Here is a 14,378-nt window from a genome sequence, read left to right on the forward strand (position 1 = left end):
TAGCCTTGCACCCAGCAATGATGGGCTAAAACATGCTTTGGAAATTACAGTGTGACATAAGGAGGTGATTTGCCTTTGCTCTCTATTAGGAAAATGAGGCATAGAGTCCAGGGCTTACCACGAGGCAGAGGGTCCCACAGCCCTAAATTTGTCCTGTCTCCCTTAGGACCACAGAGACTCTGTCCCTCCTCCCACTCCATGTCTACCTCTCTTGAGAGGCTCACTGAGGTCCTGGTCAGGTTGTGAAGAATGAACCTGCCCATTGGTCCCTCAGGGTGGGGTTGCACCATGCTGTATGCCCTTTCATAGTTACCCTGGTCCTGATGACACCTCTGCAGCCATTTCTATCTGGACACTTGTACACAGGAAAGGTGGGAAGGCCTGGGGTACTAATATCTGTCATGCTTAAGCGTGGCATCGGCCTTTTAAGAAAAAGGGCAAGTTTCTTCCAATGCTTTGGGAGCAGCAATGCATTACACTGCCTGAACAGGTTGTCCTTGCGGGATGGAGGGGGTAGATCCTCCTGACTCAGTCTCCAGAGACCCTGACAGCATCTGGAGATGAGTTTGTCAGCAGCATATGGAATTGACTTTTTCTCCATTGCTTGTAGAAGCAGCACAGATATAGGCAGCTCCATGGTCTGGTACCAACAGAGACTCCAGGAGGCTCCCAGGCTGCCCAGCTTTGGGGACTCTCCCTGGGCTGCTGGAATCCCTCCCAGATTCCATAGAAGTGGCTCTGGCTTTTACTTCTCCCTTGCCATCCAGATTGAAAGCTGAAGATGTCGGGATGTTTTACTGCCAGCAGCACTTCAGTCAGCCTCTCACCCTTTCTGGATGGAAGACTCTGCCCTGGTGCAAAGACACCTGCTTCATGAAGGAGCCATAACCTGAGAGTGTAAAGGGTCCACAGTGTACATGTCCATGTTCTCAGAGTCTGTGATTTCTTTTTTTTTTTTTTTTTTTTTTTGAGACGGAGTCTCGCTCTGTAGCCCAGGCTGGAGTGCAGTGGCCGGATCTCAGCTCACTGCAAGCTCCGCCTCCCGGGTTCACGCCATTCTCCGGCCTCAGCCTCCCGAGTAGCTGGGACTACAGGCGCCCGCCACCTCGCCCGGCTATTTTTTGTATTTCTTAGTAGAGACGGGGTTTCACTGTGTTCGCCAGGATGGTCTCGATCTCCTGACCTCGTGATCCGCCCATCTCGGCCTCCCAAAGTGCTGGGATTACAGGCTTGAGCCACCGCGCCCGGCCAGAGTCTGTGATTTCTGACCTGTTGATGCAGGGGCAAACTGAAGAGTTATTTCCTCACATTATACCAGATCTACAGAGGAGAAGAGGCAAAGGGGGAGTGACGCCAAATTATTTTTCTAGACAGGTGTTTCACCTGGCTTAATTTATTATTTCTCCATTTTCTTGCAGTGTATCAGAGTACCACAAAACTTACAAGAGTGAAACAACAATTTACTATTTGTTATGACCTGCCGCCTGTCCTGGACTCTCTCATGCAGCTGCAGTCAGCTGGGTCAGTGGGGTGGGCAGTTCCTGTTGGCCTCACCCACCTGCCTGTCAGTCAGTGCTGGCTGTAGCTCCTCTTAGGGACATGAGAGGCCACTGGGAGCACGCCAGCTCAGCTTCAGGCCTTCAAATATGAAGTGTCTGCAGACATTTTTGTATTAATAATAAAAGTGCTTCTTGTTAGAAACATGCACTGGCAATTCTGAACAATATCAGACAAATATCAGATAAAATATTTCTTCCTACTGACCATTTCCACTGCTCATCATCCCCCAATGCCTCTTTATGTCACTAACCACTTTACCCACTTTCAGCAGTTGCTGCTGGTGGTTACCTGGCACCTGGGTCTCCACTCCGTGACCTCTCCTAATAGGTTAGATGAGTTTACACTCCAAGAGGGAGGTGAAAGCTGCAAGGCCTGGGCTCTCGGGCACAGACTTCTTTTTACCACATTCTACTGGCCAAAGCAAGGCCAGAGCCCAGCCTAGATCCAAAACATGGGGAAATAGGTCCTCCATGGGAGAACCATGTGGCCAAGTTTTTCTAATCTCCTATAAATGTCTTGAATTATCAATTTCACATCAACAAAGATAAGTATGGATGCAATATAAACGAATGGTTTTTGTGTGTCATGAATTGAGCTAAGTCTTTATATGAGAAGTGTATTTTATTCTCATCCTCCAGCTGAAGATACTGATGTAACAAGAGGTCATAAAATGTGTCCAAGGTCATCAGATTGTAAGCCAGGATTCTAATCAGAAAATCTGATTCACAGATGTCAGTGAGATGCATGACAAGCTAGGGATTCTGCAGGGCTAGCTGGATGGGACACTCTGTGAGAGGCCCCAGGACTGCTGCTAGAGAGTGGAGTAGTCCCCATGCAATTCTCTGCGCACATGATTTCATCTCTTAACATCGTTTAATAAGTTCATTGATTGATATGAAGATAAGGAGTGTGATAAAGATGTCATTTTTCATAGCTAAGAATCACAAGAAAACGTGTTATTTTATGTTATTGCTAAGATAGTGACAAAGAAACAAGAGAATAACATGAAGACAAAAGAGAAAAAAATAGATTGAGGCCTTTGGATAGCAGGTTGAGACTCCTAGAAGTGGAACAGGTGGGGCATCTCCTTTCAGAAGATGCGAACAAGGAGGAAAAGGAAATGTGAACTAGAGCAAAATCTTGGTTACTCACAAGAAGCCTAAGAGGAAATGAGAAGCTTTTCTTCCTGAGTGCCAGAAGGTGGAGAAAAAAATTCTCAATGAAAACAAACAAAAAAACCACAAGAGAACTTAGAGGTATTTCATGCTCAACACATTCCACAGAACACCTTGTAACTAACACAGGTGGAGTTGATAATCTTAGACTTGATATATATCCCTAATCTCACCCACCTGCAGTCTACTCTCAATTCAGTAGCTACAGTGGTCTTTTAAATAGACGAATCACGCTTCTCCTGGGTCAAAATCTTGCACAAGTTTTCACATCACACAGAGTAACAGCCCAAGTCCTTCTGATGCCTACCAGGCCCCATCTGCCCTGAATCATCCCTGTTACTTCTCCAATACCTTTTATGGCTCTGCCCTCTGACTCACTAGGATTCTGCTTCCCTGGTCTCCCGGTTCTGCCCCAAACAAGCCTCATACAGTCCCATCCTTGAAGCTTTAGTCTCACTGGTCCCTCAGCGGTGATGCTTTTTCTCCAGATCCCTATTGGGCTCACTCACTCACAAAGTCGGCCTAAAGGTTCCCTTCTTAATGATCCTCCTAAATGTTTTAATAGGACACCCTACTCCGTGCTTTCATTGGAAACACATTTCACATTCTGACTTATGATCTATTTTACTTCTTTATGATTTTACACTTGATAGGTTGACTCTCTCTAGTAGAACTTAAGCTTTATAGGGTCAGGGGCCATTGTTTATTTGTATTGCTGTATCCCAGTGTAATAGGAGTGCCTGGTAAACAGTAGGTGCTCAGTCGAGGGCCACTCTTCCCAGGAGTCTGCATGTCTAGAAGTCTGGAAGGATTGTAAAGAGTGGATTAAACTGCTTGTGATATGGACAACGTTCCCTCTTCCTTCTTTTATTCATTTTTCGTATTCATTCTTCAGGAAATAAGGCAAATCACAATTCTCAGAGTTTAACGCATGGACTTTGTCTCAAGTGATATTTTAGGTGGTATTTTCCAAAAGCATATAATAATAATATAGTATCATTGTATGCAATTGATCACATTCTCTCTCTACATATAATATGATATATAATAATATATACTACATTAGTTATAACTATACTAAATTTATTGACTCTCTATTTAAAAGACAAAACTTATCAGATTATTTTAGGAGTCAGATAATTAATATTTCATTCTTCTTAGCCCAGAAGCAAAACTGAATACACTATCTAGGTATTAGATAAGAGAGAAAACAAATTTCTGCAATTTTTATTAATGATTTCAAATAGAATGCAACCCAAAGAGCTTCTCAACCTGTTCAGGGGAACATCCCTCACTACCACATGTTCACAATTCTGAGGAACACAGGAAACCCCAGATTAGATTCTTGCGTAGATCAGGAGTGTAAACAGAGATTTCCATTTAAACAGAAAAGAGCCTGAGTCTCGGTGAGCGGATACATTATGCAGCGTGGTGTGGCACAGAGAATGGAAGATGCCCCAAGGAATTCTTCCTGGCCTGCTGCACAGCGCCATCGACTGTCTGCAGGGAGTGGAATCACACACTGAAGAGTGAGCCTGGAGTCTGCTTCTCTGTGCAGCTCTGGTCATCCTTGTACCCACAGTGCTGGGCCTAATTGAGTGTTGTCCTTTACTAGATCTTCCAAAGAATGGTGCGGCTGAGTGAAGCTAAGATGTTTCATAGGAAAGATAACCAAGCTGAAAAGGAAAAGTGTCTTTGGACAATGAATTTCTGGTTAACAACTTTTCAGCCAGGTTCAATCATGCACCAAGGGAGATGACTGGGGATACTGGGAGAAGAAAGAGAAAAGAAACCACAGGCTTCTATTATTTTTTTCCAACAGGTTTGTAATACACACCATCTGTCTGACTCTGGGTGATTGATGAGGCAAGAGGGCAGGGATTATGCCTATAATCCCAGCATTTTGGGAGGCAGAGGCAGGTGGATCACCTGAGGTCAGGAGTTCGAGAGCAGCCTGGAACAACACGGTGAAGCCCCGTCTCTACTAAAAATACAAAAATTAGCAGAGCGTGGTGGCACGTGCTTGTAATCCCAGCTACCTGGGATTCTGAGAAAGGAGAATCGCTGGAACGCGTGAGATGGAGGCTGCAGTGAGCCGAGATCCTGCCACTGCACTTCTGCCTGGGCAACAGAGCTAAACTTGGTCAAAAAAAAAAAAAAAAAAAACCTGTGTCCACAGGGGAGAAGTTTTGCCCTCATGCTGAGCCAACAGCCTTTTCTGACCTGACCTCCTGGGCACGGGCTGCTCAGTGCAGAGAAGAGGAGGCAGGTGGAAGCCCAGCCCCTGCCCCAGCCTCTTTGCACGTTCCTCCCAGCTGCCCTGCTGTCCAGAGCCCATGTCAATGCCTGGGTCAGACCTCAGGGGAGGAATTGCTCAGTTCAGACACAGAGGGAACCATGGAAGCCCCAACTCAGCCATGCCTCCTATTACTCTGGCTCCCAGGTGAGGGGAAGAGGAAATGGCTCTGCACTGAAACTCGATCCACCTTGTTGGTTCCTCTGATCTGGCACCTCTTGCTGAGCAAGAATAATAATTATCATTCAATGTAGATCAGTGATTCTGGTTGTACTAGAAAGAGAGTGACTTGATGCAGTTTATGTGGGTGACTTTCATGTTGTATTCCAATCTCAGGTACTTCCAGAGAGGTTATGTTGATGCAGTGTCCCGCCTCCATGTCTTTGTCTTCAGGAAAAAGAGCCTGAGTCATCTATGGGTCTAGTCAGAGCACTGGCAGTTCCTTAGCCTGATGTCAGCAGAAATCTGGTCAGGCTCCCGTGTTCCTCATCTGTGGTGCATCCACCAGGGTCACTAGCATCCAGTGTGGTTTAGTGACTGTGTGCCTGGGATGGACTTTACTCTCACCATCAGCAGCCTGGAGCCTGAAGACTTGACACTTTATCACTTTATCAGCATAGTGGTGTGTGTCCCACAGTGTTCGTTAGCATGAAACAAAACCTTTCAAAACACAATAGGTATTTTCTTTTTCTTTTGATCAAGCCAGCTGCTTCTTTTATGGACAGCTGCTTTGGTGACCCCTGGATTTTTAACATGATTACCTCTATTTGAAAATTTGGAAGTTGCAAGGAGTAAATTGCCACAAACGTTTTATTGTGATTCTTGATTTTTTCCTCAGACTTAGTTGTACAGCCAGGTTTTAGAACAATTTCATTGCCAACAACATTTGATCAGACTCATAGGTGTGGATGCTTAAAAATATATTTCTCATGCCTCATGCAACAAGGAAACATCTCATTCTCCCCTTATAAATGAGATGCGCACCCTTATCAAAGTGCACAAGAAAGTCTGGTAGATTATTTTTTACATTTCTTCCATGTGAGGATGCAGAGAAGGGAGAATCTACAAGGAATAGGCCCTCACCAGACAGCAAATATTCCAGTGCCTTGATCTTGAACTTCCATCTCCAGAACTATGAGAAATAAAATTCTACTGTTTTTAAATTACCCAGTCTGAGTATTTTGTTATAGCAGCAAGAATGCACTAAGACAGGAAGACAGAAATTGCTACTGCGAAGTGGGGTGCTGCGGTCACAACTCCTAAACTCCTAAAATGTGGAAGTGGCTATGGGTAGAGGCTGGAAGAATTTAGAGGTGTGTACTGGCAAAGCCTGTATTGCTACCAACAGACCACAAAGGGTGACTCTGGTGAGGGCTTAGAGGAAGAGCAGAGCTGTAGAGAAAGCCTCAGTCTCCTTAGAGACTGTCTAATTGTTGCGAAGACAATGTTGGCAGCAATATGGACAATAAAGGGCATTATTTTGGGGAATAGAGGTGAATGAGTAACATGATATTGGAAACTCGGGGAAAGACACTTCTTATCATCAAGTGGTAAAGAACTTGGCAGAATTGTGTTTGTGTCCCAGTGTTTTGTAGAAGGCAGAACCTGAGAGTGATGAAGTGGGATGTTTGGCAGAAGAAATCTCTAAGCAAAGGGTTGAGGGTGCAGCATGGCTTCTCTTGACTGCTTACAATAAAAGGTGACAAGAGAGATATGAATTAAAGAAAATCAAAAGGAAACCAGAACCTAAAGACTGGAGAATTTCTCAGTCTGGCCAGATCATGAAGAATGAAAAAGCTTTTTTGAGGGAGTACACCAAGGATGTGGTCAAGTGAACATTCGATACAGAGAATAGTAGACTTATAAGGATGGCAGATTCTATTCATCAAGACAATGAAGTATGTCCCTGAAGGCATTTAGGAGATTTACCAGGCTGCCATTCCCATCACAGGCCTAGCATGCCAGGGTCTTGAGAGTGGAATGGAAAGGAGGGCACAGGGCACCAGGATTATAAGAAGGGAGATGGGTAATTGTGGCTAGCCAATGTTCTGTTTCATGGTATGGTTGGTGGTCACCCATGTGTGTTCACTCTGAAAATTCATCAAGTTGGACACTTATGACTTGTAAATGTACATACTGTGAATATGTTATGTTTTTTATATGTGGAGTTTACTCTACAAAAAATATTAAATAAATTAATCTATAAAGCATAATGTCCTTTCAACTAATCAACTTCAAATGAATTTTTCAAAGAATCTAATCAAATTATATTTCATAATATAGATTCATTTTCACATATCATGTATAAGTTCATCTCAACAAATATAAGAGGTTCTACAATTTACAAGTTTCACAAAGTCTTAATGATCTCAGGGACACATGAATCACCACCCTGTCTTTTTAGTCCTGCGAAAAATTGAAATTCCAATCTACTGAAAATGAATTGTACTTAACAGTGATTCTTAGTGCCTCTAAATTTATGAAACAAATTAGGTAATATTTACAGAGCAAGAACAATTTGCTTCAAAGTATTTTCTAACCCCAAGACTGCACTGAAGCCTCTGCCAACTTTACTCATTGAAAGTTGAAACTAAAACATAGTATTTTTCCTACTTGCTATATCATTCATAGAAATGAGATCAGTAAAATTCAAGTAGACAGGTGATGAGAGTTGTTCACCGTCATTCATTCTGAGGAAGAGCGTCACAGAGAATTCTGGTGACCCCATTTAAGGAAAAAGCTGTCAGTCACTAGTTCTAAAGTTGGATCATATCAAAATTTGCAAACCTTATCTCAGAACAATGGGTCCCATGCACATCCAATAAATAGATCTTTTGCGTACAGTCTTCATGTTTCTTGCCCAACTTCTGTTTGCTCTTAGAATCTTATGGTTAAAATGACCATCTTTATGGTGATATAATTGATACACCATGTATTTGTTCAATTTAAATTGAACAATTTAATTGTTTTAGTATATTCACAGAGTTATGCAATAATCACATTGTGAAAGGAAAATAAACCACGGGGCCCCAAAATCACTAAACTAAAGGGAAAAGTCATGCTGGGAAATTCTTAGGGTCAACCTGCCTCCCATTCTATTCAAATCATCCCTCTGCTCACTGAGATTAATTCATACCTTATTGCCTCTTTGGAAAGGCTAATCAGAAATTCAAAAGAATCCAACTGTTTGCCTTACCTACCTGTGACCCAGAAGGCTTTTCCCTGCTTGAGTTGTCTCACCTTTCTGGACATAACCAATACACATCTTACATATATTGATTGATGTCTCATGTCTCCCTATAATGTATAAAACCAAGCTGTGCTTTGACTACCTTGGGCACCTGTCCTTAGTACCAGAGGTTGTGTCACAGGCTCATGTCCTTAACCTTGGAAAAAACTTTCTAAATTAACTGAGACTTGTCTCAGATATTCAGGGTTTATAACATGAATCACTTATAGAACGTTTCCATCAGTCTTAAGAAACCCTGGGCCTATGAGCAGTCACTTGGATTTTGCCCATCTCAGGCAAACAAGGGTCTACTTTCTATGTTTTTTAGATTTGCCTATTGTGGACATTTCGCATAAACACATTCACACTATAGGCAGTCTTTTGTGACTGGCTTAGTTCACTTACCAAAATGTATGCCGAGTATTGCTATGTTATAATGTCTGTGAGTACTTAATTTCTTTTCATGACCTAATAATATTCTATTGCATATACATACCATATTTTCTTTTTCCATGTATCAGTTAATGGGTATTTGTTTTTTCTAGTTTTTATCTCTTGGAGTATTGCTGCTATGGGCATTCATACACTTTTTTGTGTAGACATATGTTTTCATTTGGGGGTGTATAATCCTATAAGTGGAATGGCTGGATTATATGGCAATTGCATGTTTTACCATTTGAGAAACTGCCAGACCGTTTCCCAAAGTGGCTGTAACATTAGGCTGTGTAGTAAGAAGAAAGAATCTCTTAGTGAATGAGTATTGAGAACAGCTGAAATATTTGAGGATGTAAAAAATAAATCTGAGGTAGCTCAGGGATATTCATTACTCTTTTAATTTTTCCCACTCTTCATAAATGAGGGTCTCCAGTTTCTGCCTTGTGGATGCCGACTCACTCCCAAAGTTATTGAGAGGAAGGTACAGGCTGAGAACCACACGGGGAAGTTGGGTTACAGAAGGAGGGATTGGCTCAAGACTCAAGCTAGGAAAAACAAATCAAAATTAAAATGGGGAGCTATATAAGGAAAAATAAGAACTTCCTGTGGGAGGAACAAGAAATTGAGAAGGAATGCCTTGTCTTCATGCTGTGTGCCTATCTTTAGCTTTCTGGGCTCCTAAACTTCTGGACAAGAACCCCTAATTGGAAGTGACTGGGACGCTAATGTCTACTCCTTTTACTAGTTAACTGTTTTATTGGTTGTCGAAACTCCTCACATAAAGTAGAAGAACCTCAAGAAGGCAGATTTTTTTAATGCCTGGTTGAATCAATCCCATGAATCTCATACAATAGGACAAAGTATATTTTATTAATAAATGACCACTGTGAGTGAGTTCTAACCAAAACAGAGGGAAAATATAGGAAGGATCAAAATGCAAAGAAAATACGTTTTGCATACGCATCTACAGTCTCAAAGAAAACACAGGAAGTTGTGTTCAGGTCTGTGTCTCTGTTTCAGGAAACTCATCCTTCTGCTGAGAGGAGCACGTTGCAGTCTCCTCAGCCTCCATGGTGTTGATGGTGACAGTGAAATCAGTTCCAGATCCAGGGAGATGGAACCAGGCTGGGACCCCAAGACCACGGTGGAAGCCCTTAACATCCTTACCATGTCTTGTGAGATATTTATTTATTGCCCTTCACAAATTGAGTTTAAAATATTTGCATTTTATTTTCTATCTACTGTTCTGCTGTCAGGCAATATTTTTTAAGATGGTGGGATAGGGAGCAATTAGTCCCTTCTGAACATCTGGTCAGTGGTTAGTCTGATGAGAGATTTTGTTAAGAGAACATTAGTGCTTCAGTTGTCCTGATTTAACATGGATTCCCTTCCCTTGGGGAGTGAATACACGTGTTACTCTGGCCTTCACAACAGTGTAGAATCCAGATGTGTTGGTATTAATGCCACTGTGTTGCTTTTTATGATTTTGTTTTTACACTTTGTTTTTTTGTTTTACTCATATTTTTAATATAGTTTATTTTATTTGTCTTAAATTTTCCTTTAAGGATAAACATGAAGAAAATGATATACGCATACTTTAATTTTATTAAGCCTACATGAATCTACAATTTTGTACTTCTAAAGTCAAGAAAAAATTGATCATTAATTTTCACTATATACTTAATTAGCATAACAGCAAAACTGCTCCTTTTATTGCCTTCACCCTGACTCTGCTTATGTTTTTGCATAAGGAATATTATCATTTTTATTTAGATTTTTTAGATTATAATTACATGGTATCATATTACATACATTATATTTCAAGAATTATTCCTATACAGTGACTTGCATTTATAAGTGAATTTTCAACTGATTTAGATTTTTGGTTTAATCATTTCTACCAATCAAGCAAGATTTCTTCCAGCAAGATTGTTTTGTTTTGTTTTGTTTTTTTTCTTACATTTCCTGGTTTGTTATAAAGCATAAAACTCAGGAAGTGCCTGACTGAAGAGATGCATATGGCAAGATGAGGGGGTAGGTTGAGACAGGGTGAGATGGTGCAAAGCTTCCATGTCCCCTCCAGGCAACCACCTGCCAGCACTTCAATGTGTTTACCAAACCCAGAAGTTTTACTAACAGGCTTTTATTTTTATTTTTTTATTTATTATTTTTATTTTTTATTTTTGAGATTGAGTCTCACTCTGTCGCCCAGGCTGGAGCACAGTGGTACCATCTCGGCTCACTGCAACCTTGACCTCCTGGGTTCAACGATTCTCCTGCCTCAGCCTCCTAAGCAGCTGGGACTACAGGCACCCACCACCAAGGCTGGCTAATTTTTGTATTTTTAGTAAAGACAGGATTTCACCGTGTTGGCCAGGCTGGTCTCAAACTTCTGGCCTCCAGTGATGCACCTGCCTCGGCCTCCCAAAGTGCTGGGATTACAGGCGTGAGCCACTGTTCCCAGCCACCAACAGCCTTTTAAATTGCAAGGCACAGCTTCCTTTACCTGAGCATGCTGCTTAAACTCTTGATGAATCAAAATAAATCTTTCAAGATTTTCTATTTTTTTTACATGTTCATGAACTTTATGTTGATGTGTATTTTCAGAATTGCACATTTCCTTCATATTTGATCATTTCCTTAGTTCACAAGCATGGGCATAATCACTTTTTGTGGTTATGTAGCTATCACTACGTTGTTCTCTAGGAACTGCGCTTGCAAACTACATTGCTGAAGCAAGCTTGATTTTTATCTCTGAAAAAAAAAAAAACCTCCCTCAGATTTTGGATTTTTATTGGATCTTGATTTTTTAACATGGAAAAATCACCTGTGTGTTTGCTTCCAAATTTTGCCTAGATTTCTGAGTCTGTTTAATTTGCACTCATGAATATATAACAGAGGCATACATATTTTAAATTATGTTTCTCTTTATCACCCCTGTTCTAATGACTAGTATACAGGGAAATATTTCATTATTGGGCTTGACTTTCAATTCTGTTTTTCTGTCTGTTTCACTCTTTATTTTCTTTATTTAACGTCATATACCTCTACTTTGTGAACTGAGACTGTTCTTCCAAGTTTTATATTACTTATTTGCTCATTTGCAGGGACAGTTCTGGTTGCTATGGTCCTGCCCCTTAGTTGCTTTTTTAAACAAGTACATTTAGAGTTTTATTTTCTCATAGATCAGCAGTGTTGATAGATCCATGCTACCTTTTCACTTGTTATATCTGAGTGAAATGAGTATGAATGAGTATGTTCGTTCCATTTTCATCCGGGTCCTGGTATTTTTTCTTCATTCTATTGATTATGTAAAATATTTTGTAGAAATTTTCTTCAAAAATTGCAGGATATTTTATTTTGTTTTTTTCCTCTAATTAAAAATCAAGCAATTACATTTGTTTATTTCAATTAATAATACTCAGCCATGATAATCTGTTAATTACAATGTTTTGATCATGATGCAGTTTCATCTACGACTCTTTGTTGTTTATTTATTCAAAACTCAGTCATTCATTTGGTGATTAATGGTAATGTTCCATTACGTGAATGTAAAGCTCCTGTGACTCTAACTCACAAAATGCAAGCTGGGGCAATAACTTATATATCATTTGAGGTTATCCACAATCACACATTCCTATCTCCCAATGTAGTTTATTTCTTTTATACGTATGTATCAAATAACATTTTGCAATTTATTTCTTTAAAGCTACAAAAATATATTAATGCAAACTGATTTATTAGTCTTTTCTTTCATGCTTAGTGTTTTGCATATTCTCTTTAAGAAATCTTTCCTACATGCATATTCATGACATATCTTTTTATACTATTTTCTAAAAGCTTTATTATTTTGCCTTTCACATTTCAATTTCTGACTAATTTAGAGTTGATATTTGTATCAATGTAGAAGTAAAAGGAAGAGGTTAAGATTCATTTTAATGTAATATGGATATACAATTGATCCAATATAATTCAGTTTTTTTTTTTTTTTTTCTACTACATCACTGCTATGGCCTGAATGTCTGTGTCATCTCCAAAGTTCCTGTTAAAACTGAATCCCAAGGCAACAATATTAGAAAGTAGACCCTTTGGGAGGTGATTAGGTCATGAGGGCTCAGCACTCCTGAATGAGATTCATGCTTAGTAAGGTGGCTTTACACAGACTTGCCACTTTTGCCTTTCCGCCTCCAACATGTGACGACACAGCCACGAGGTACAATCTTGGAAGCAGGAGCAGTCCTCACCAGACACCAAGTTTGCCAGCGTCTTGACCTTGGAATTCACAGCCTTTATAACTGTGGAAAAATAAATTTATATTGTTTGTTAATTATCCAATCTAAAGGATTTTTTTGTACAAATGGTTTGAGACAATTGCTGTAGCACTTCTATTGTAAATTGAGTGATTATATATATGCAGACATGGTTTCAGATTCTCTGACTCATTGCACAGGGTTAACTGTCTCAGCCTTCACCAATACTATACTGTTTTCATTCCTGTTACTTAACATAAGCTTTGATATTGGAAAGTGTTAATATTCCGATCTTGTTCTTATTGTGTAAGATTACCATCATTGTTTTTTTGCCTCTTTGAATGTCCATCTGCATTAGAAACAGCTTCTAAATGTCAACAAAATTCACAAGGATTTTGATTGTCACAGTATTCAATTCATTTGGAGAGAGTTGTTATATTCACAATGTTAAGTTTTCTAATACAAGAACATGGTAAAACCTTTCGCTTATTGAGTCTCCTTGATTCTCTGTCAGTAACCTTTTGTACATTTGCACATACTCTTTATAACTTTTTATTTTACCATAATATCAAACAGTGACGAGTGGGAAAAACACTGCAAGAAATATAAACTTGACCCAGATTCTACTATCAATAGTTGACTTTCTACTTCCATATTCCTTCTCTAAGTTGGTATCCTAGGTACTATTAATGCACACAAAATGAACTACCCCCGAACTTAATAACGCATGAAAACTGCAATCATCTGCCTATCATCTCTATGGTTCTGGATGTTGCCTGGGCTCCCAAGGCTCCTGCCAGGCTTTCCTAAGGATACAGTCAGTGAGTGGTTAGGGTAGGCGTCACCTCAAAGGTGGATGACATTAGACATAAGGTTCTCAGCTGGGGTTGCCAATTCATGTGGATGCTTGGTTTACTTGAAACTTCCAGAGGAGGAGCAGGCAGAAGTTATGCAGTGTTGATGACCTCTTATAGACTCAGAAGACAAACAGCATTGCTTCTGCACAGTCGCATGCCTACCAAAATTCAACAGAAGGAAGCATAAGACAGTAGGTTCAATGGAGAAGAGTTAAGATCACACTGTTAGAAAAAAATGTAGGATAGGAGATCTTGTCACAGCCATGTTGGAGAATGCAACAGGCATCAGTCCACCCTGTGACCAAAGCAATTCACATTCCTCCCACATGCTAAACACTCTAATTCTCACCTCAGCTTGCCCAAGTATTATTCCATGATACTGTTACTGCATCATCAAAACGATGTCCTAGGGGAGTGATACCAGCGAGATGACTGATATCAGGCCTTTGCCTGCCTACCCAAAAAAAAAAAAAAAAACACAAAAACAAAGGCAAGACCAACAATTGTACAGCTATCCAAGGCAAATAGCCCTTGGAGTGTTCAAGTGCCCAATTAAGAGTGTTCAGGAACACAATT

Source organism: Theropithecus gelada, chromosome 13, assembly GCF_003255815.1.
Source record: "Theropithecus gelada isolate Dixy chromosome 13, Tgel_1.0, whole genome shotgun sequence".
In the NCBI taxonomy this organism is placed as follows: Eukaryota; Metazoa; Chordata; class Mammalia; order Primates; family Cercopithecidae; genus Theropithecus; species Theropithecus gelada.